The sequence below is a fragment of the Caloenas nicobarica genome, chromosome 19 (assembly GCF_036013445.1).
Source record: "Caloenas nicobarica isolate bCalNic1 chromosome 19, bCalNic1.hap1, whole genome shotgun sequence".
Lineage (NCBI taxonomy): Eukaryota > Metazoa > Chordata > Aves > Columbiformes > Columbidae > Caloenas > Caloenas nicobarica.
In genome coordinates, this window is record NC_088263.1 from 842,120 (window position 1) to 849,355 (window position 7,236).

A 7,236-nucleotide genomic window follows, 5' to 3' on the forward strand; every position below is an offset into this window, starting at 1 on the left:
CTTCCCAACCCTTGGGTCCCCCTCAGAGCACGAGCATCCCAGCTGGCTGCAGGACAGCGGGTGTTTGGTAAGACATGACCCCACAGCCTGGGAATGCCTCACAGACACTCCAGTCACATCGACCGCTGTGTCCGGCAAAGTCCCCCATTATTGTCCCCGGAGTCCCTGTGCGTTGCAGAGCTGCTAGAGGCTGCACAAGGGTTTCCCCCACGGAGGCAGAGGATGCTGAGACGGGCAGCTTTGCAAAATCTGGGCGTCTGATCCCCAGCCCCATGCTCCAGGCACAGACCCGAGACCCCGCTGTCCGGGATCCTGCTGGCTGACATGTGCTGCCATTTCAGGCTCTAATTCTCAATGTGGGGATTCCCATGGCCAGTGCCCTGCCACGTGGCCGGGCTCAGCCCCAGCCCATGGTGCTCACGGCAGGAGCCCCGTTAGAGCGTCAGCGGTGCCCTGGCAGGCTGTCAGCCAGCTCTGTGGCTTTTCAAGGTTTGCCAAGAGTGAGCGGCTGGGGGTGCGGCATGGCCGGGACTCTGGGCCTCTCTTTGAAAGGGGCTGCCGCCAGCCCATGTCTCTTGCTGTCACCAGATGCAGGCAGAGATGGGTGACAGCACAGCGTGGGGCTGGCTATGGGGACAATGCTCTTTGCAACCTTGTCATCTGCCTCCAGCGGAGTAGATATCTCTTAAAATTTTATTTCTTCCTTAATTTCCTCGGCCTTTCGCTCCTGCCAGCTCTCTGGACAAGCCCAAGATTTTACTTTCAAAGGAAAGACCCTACATTTCCTTTGCTCCCTAATTTACTGGAGCTCTGTGCTCATTAATTGCCTCTCCATTTTAACACACATCTTTGGGACCAGCAAGTGCACCAGGTGATGGTGCCAGGAGCATGCAGGCAAGTGCCCACGCCTGGGCCAGTAACCACATCTTTAACCTGCTGCTTCTTGCCCTGCACGAAGGTGGGGTTGGAGGGTTATTGGGATGGATACTGGGCCAGACCAAAGGGTTACTGGGACAAATTGGTCTCATTTATGCTGATGCAAATCCCTAATAAACTCAGTGATTTCAATAAGCTCTGAAAGAGCCAAACTCGTCTTCTGCCCTGTGTTGTCCCTGTTTCCAAGTGACAGGGAGGCCAATCTCAGCCAGTGGGCAAAGTCCCTGCCAGGTCCCGTCCCCATGTGTCACCAGACCCATCACCTCCATCTGCACCTGGGCGACTGGTGTTCCTGGCCCTTGTGCAGCGTGATGGTGCCATCGCATGGCCAGGGCTTGGCACTTCCAGGGCAGAGTCTGACCGGGACCTGTCACCTGCAGGGCTGGGGATGGTCCCTGGGCACCATAGATGATCTGTGCTGTGCACCCTCGACGGGGTGGCTGGTGCTCCTGCCTCACCGTGGGCTCTCCAGGGCCACAGAGCTGCTGGGGGCTCCCCCTCTCGGTGTCAGGGCCAGGGGTTCACTTCTGGGGGAGGCGAGGACATGGGCACCAGATCTGCAGCGCTGAGGAGTTGTGAAGTTGACCTGAACCATGGGTCCGCAGCATGGCTGTGGCCAAGAGCCACCAAAAGCCACCCATGGCAAATGGCTGGGAACCAGATGTGGGTCTGTACAGGGGCAAACCCAGCAAGCACTGGGGCCGCGCAGGAGAACTGGGACCAGGGCAGCCCCGAGCGGGGGCATTTGGGCCAGGGGGTCTGCAGGGGAGGCAGGAGGGAATGGTGGTGCAACCGTTTCCCTGTGTGCACATCGAGCCTGTGGCCACCCAGCCGGGCAAGAGCAGTGGGAGCAAATGGGTGGTAACTGGGGACAGTAGAGGTGCCTGTCCAAGGGAGACTGTGAGTCCTGGCAAGGCCAGGAGGAGACCCCTACCCCATGCTGCCTACCCAGACAGGGCATGTCTGAGAACCCAAAACACCTCTGTGAAGATCCCGGCACTCCCCAGCATCACAGCCAGCCGCGAGGCAGGGTCACCATCTCTATTTTGGAGCAGGAGGCAGGTGAGGAGGCGGAGGGGCCACGGGAGCCAGCCCTGAGCAGAGCGGGGCTGGGGGCTGAAGCAGGGAGCTGAGCTGGGTCCTCCAGCACTGTCCCATCACGGGTGGCTGGGGCTGGCAGTGAGGTGGGACCTGCTGTCGTGGGGATGGCAGAGAGGGACTGGCCGAAGCCACAGCGTCCTCACCCTTGGGGTTTGCGAGACCCCACTGGATGTAAAGCTCGAGTAGCCTGGGCCTTGCTGACGAAAGGGATTGGTGTACAGACCTCCCAAGGCCCCCCCAGCCCGAGTTATCCTGGCACTTCCTGCTCCCATTCCCTCTCTCTGGAGCAATGTTTGCTGCTCCCCACAAGCCAAGTCCCAGCGGCAAGGGTCTGGCCTATTGCAGACAGCTGCTGGTTCCCAGCCTCCCAAAACGCAGGCTGAGGCCACATCTCTTGCTAATGCCAGGTTTCAGATCTTGCAATTTACTTTGTAGAAATGAAAAAAAGACAAAGTGTCTTTTCTTTTATCTGGTGCTCAGCATCTTCCCAGAGCAGTGCTTCAGGCTGGGGGTCAGTTTTGGGCAGCTGTACCAGGAGTCCTTGTGCCCAAAGCTCTGGCCGGGAGGGTGGGAAGATGCTGGGGGCTTGTTCCAACTCCAGATGGGAAAGCTGGAGCTCTGGCTCACCTGCTCCGATGGCAAGGTGCGTTCCTCTGCAAAGACAACGAGGGATGAGGCTCATCTCCTGATCCAGAGAGGAGTCTGAGGAGTAATGCAGCACTGGGGAGAGCTGCTCAGCACCCACCCAGAGGGATGTGCCAGCTAAAATCCCCCATAGACCCCAGGTGGTGGCAACGTTTGAGCCTCACATCCCATGCAGCACCTGCAAGGGCTGAGCCCGCTCCAGCTCAGTGCATCCCAGGGCACCAGCACCCTGGCTGTTGGGCTGTGCTCCCCGTGCTCCTCAGTGCAGCAGCCACAGGAAAGTGCCAAGGTCACCCTCTACATCTCACCACCTCTGCGCTCCATGTGAGAGCTGAGTGCAGGGGACCCCTGGGCACAGAGAACCCAGGGACAGGGGCTGCCAGTCGCTCTGACGGCTTTGGGCAGCACGATCATCTCCTCCTTGGAGAGTCCCATCTGGCTCATGGTGTCTCTGAATTTCTCCAACACTTGGGGTTTCACTTCATTGTCTCTGCCTGCAGGGACAGACACATGGCTGCAGCCCGGCTGAATGTCCCCAGACCTCCTCCTGCTCCCATAGCGGTGGCACCGGGAGCACTTTGGGGGTCTCATGCAGCCCTGATGGAGCAGCTGGCCCCCATGGCACCCCCAGAGCAGTGGGACAAACAGTCCAGCAGCTCCCATCCTGCTGGCAGGGACCTGTTGGAGGGTCTGCCCCTCATGCCCCTCGGTTCCCTGGGCATCACTGCGCCTTTTTGTGCTTCCTCTGGCACTGCAGAGCCTGGTATGGGGAGCTCAGAGAGCACAGCACGGAATTCCCTAGCTCCCCACGGTACACTTTGTGGTAGCACATGAAACTGCCACCTACACGATGGGCAGTAGCCCACATCGATGTCCGTGCTATGGAGGGGTCCTGTTCTGGGGATGGCTTAAGCCCTGCTGCTGGGTCAGGTCCCATCTCCTCCCTCATGCTCCCCCGGTACTCTCGACTGTGTATTGATGGGGTTGATCAGGGTTTTTTTGGGACCATCATCCTCTACTCGCATCCTGCGAGGTTGGAGAGCAAACAAAGACCATTGTACTCCAGTTGCTGGCACACAAAGCCCTCAGCTTCCCAGTGGGCTCCTCAAAAAACACCTTGAGAGGCTGTTTGGTTGCCCAAGCAGATTCTGGGAGAGGCGTGAAGCTGCACCTCAGGCTCGAGCTCAGGCAGTTCCCATTAGAGACAAGGCATAATTAGCAATGTCAGGGATGGCTGGGAGGAAGCTGTCAAGGGAATGCTAAGATTTCCATCTCTTGTCTTCTAATCGAGACTGGAAACCTTTCCAGGAGGAACAGGGTCATCACCCAACTGACTGGGCTGAATACAGAAGTAATGGCAGGGATCCTCTAGCCAGTGCTAGATGAAATAAACTAATTTTTTCGTTGGGTTTTTAAAGCATCTGAAGCCATCAGTCATCTCCACTGAGAAGAAGCTCGGTTGATTTTGGCCTCTCTTCTCAGACACACTCCCAGAATGGGGCTTGGAGACAGACCTGCGCTGGTAAAGGTAGATTAATACAAAGGTATTTCTGTCTACTTTCTGTGATTTAGTGATGATTATCCAGTCCCCGATGCTGCCCACTCAAAGGTGCTTTACAAACACGCAGGGATGAATTAATTCTCTGAGTCCACCTGCAACCCGGACGAGCAAACCTCCCCCGCGGGCTGGAGGGGTTCCAGACACAGCCCCTTGCTCTGTTTGTGCCAAACTAGGCTGTACCTCAGTCCAAATCAGCAGCTGGAGCAGCTGTTGGAGATCTCCCGCCTGGGCACAGGGCTCTGGCACAGCAGCCACTCTGGTGTCACCTCCTGAAGTCTCAGCTGCATGGCAGGTGTTCCCATGTCCTCTGTATTGTTCTGCAGCTGGTTAATCGCCATGCCAGGCTGGAGGCAAAAGGCCGGCTCTCGACAGCTCTGCTCTATAGACACCATCAGCACACGTGTGTTACCAGGACAGGAACCAACCACCTCCCAGGGACCCCTGTAGCTCTTTCTTTTGTGTGTTTTACGAAGAACTCAAGAACTAGCTGAGGGGAAGGGCAAGGAGAGGAGCCCTGGGCGACAGCCACAGTGAATGAGAAGATTTGCGCTGACACTTAATCAGAAATCCGTTTTGATGAGATCAGAAAAAAAGTTTTGATGATTATTTCACCATTACAGTGAAATATGGCCATCACAGACATCTTCCCATTTTTCTTGAGGTCTTCAATCCAGCTGCAGTGGGGAGTTATGGCAATGGTACTCCACTTCCCAGCGAGCTAGAGACAATGGCTCTGTGCTGATTAATTCGAAGAGCAACATGAGATTCAGGGACAGAGCAGGAACTCCCCACTCCCTCCCTCCTCTGCCCCGGCTGCTGACGGGTGGACAACCATCTCTTCAGCCAGGCAGAGCAGTGATCAGCCATGAAGAGCTAACCCAACGCTAACCCAACGTGAGATCCACTTGGCCAAGCCCAGGTGCTCCGTGAGTCCCCCACTGAGGCATCCAAGCACCCAAACTTTGTGCTGTTGAATGCCAGGAGGCCTGAGCAATTTTGAGTTCCAGCAGGAACAGTGGTCCTCGCAAAAACAGGCAGGTGGGTTTTGTCTGACCTCTGTCCCCTTGGGGAGACAGTGTTCAAGGAAAGCATCTGCCCTGTCCTCCACCATGGGCAATCTCCCTCCAGCGGCATTACCTTCCCTCCGTCAAAATATTCTTTCTGAGGGGTTGTTTGCCCAGACTTGAACCACCAACAGAAGTGTCAGCTCCAGGAGCAAGAAAATTACCTTCATCTTCAGCATGCCTGAGAGAAAGACGAGCTCCGTGTCTTTGTCGCTGGCACAGATCCAGGAACCCCCCCTCACCCCGCACCGTGTGACGGCCAGTGCCGCTGCTGAGGGGACATCGTTAGCTGGGTTTCCCCCGTCCGCAGCCAAGCAGCGTGTTCTGAGACAGAGCGATCACCCCAGGTCCTCCGAAGAGGCAGGGAGAAAGGGCGAGGAATTCCCTGCCAGCCTCAGCCCCACCGGTGCTTTCTGTGGGGCCCCAGCAAGAGGCTCGGGGTGACGAGCTCCCCGGCACCCCGGGGTGCGTCCTGCCTGGTCCCAGGGGCTGGATAGGTCCCGTTTGCACAAGTGGTCCTCATTTCATCTCTAAGTCTTCCTTTGCTGTGGGTAAAGCTTCACTCCCTCAGATTCTTTTTTGCTCAGATGAGGTGTTGTAGAGCAGCACTCTTCAAACTTTTCTGGTCACACACCCTTATCAGTGAAAAACCTTTGAGTGTGGATCCTCAACATCTATACTTTTTAATAAATTATGTACATGTTCAGTATAAAACACAAATAACAATAGAAATTTAAAAATTTAAATATAAAGATTAAATAAATGCTAGTTTAAAAATATTATTTTATTTTTAATTTATTTATTAATGGTACCAAAAGTACTTTCTTCCTGCACCCCAATGGATTGCCTTGGACACCCCCGGGGTGCATGCAGCCCACTTCAGAGACGGTACTCCAGAGAAAGCGGTGATCTTCCCTGACAGACAAGCCTGATAAGAGGGATATATGTTTCTTTTACCCCTAGCGATGCTTCCAGGCTTTACACCAAGCTCTATCGTTCCATATCATGGTGTGGTCTTGCCCATTGGTGGGATGAGTTGATGAAGGGTGAGCACAGAGAACACCCAGGACTTGTGGTGCCAGACCCTTCCTTGTGACAGGGGTTCCCCATCCTCCTTCCCTGCCTGTCATCTCCAGAGGTGCACACCTGGCCAGGTACCAAAGCAGCCACAACTGGCAGGAGGAGTCGTGAAGTCACAGGTTTCCCCGTGAGCATGGACGGCAGAGGGGCGGCACATGGCTCTGGCTCACCCTGTCCTGGGGACCATGGGTGGGAAGGGGTGTGAAATTCTTCTTTCATTTCCAAAGGAGCTGCTGATTTTGTAGGTATCCTGAAAGCTGGGTTCCCCAACTAGCCCTGCCTTGTCTGTGTGCTCTGGGAGGATGTGTTGCTGAGTGGGATAAGGCATGTTGAATTCCTACTGGGAAATCCTTGGTCCAGCAGGGACGGGGAAGTTTCCAGTCACAGGAAACCAGTTCCCATAATTTCTGCTAAGCAGGAGTCTTACAGAGTCTTACTTGTAAAGAATCCCAACCTAGCAACCGGTTGAGGTCCGAGGGGGGATGTGTTTGGCTGTGCCTGTAGAGGTATCTTCTTGCACACACTGAGCACCCGCCACAGCGTCCTTTCATACCCCTTTATTTATGACCACCAGGTAACACCCTCCCAGCTCCTTGTGCTGCTGATTGCTCCTGAACCCTTCCTGAAGGCACGCCACAAAACAGATTAATCCGCTCTCCCACCCACGCTCCTGCCTTATCGTCACCATTCTGCATGTGGAAGCAGCTCTCCATTTCCAGGATTAACTTTGACTCCTGAAAATACAAAGATCAATTCCCTGACAATGGTTTTCCTACTTACACATATTTTATTGCATTAAGGGAAAGACATCCGGCTCTGCAGTGTCTGCAAGTCCAGCCCAGACAAGAT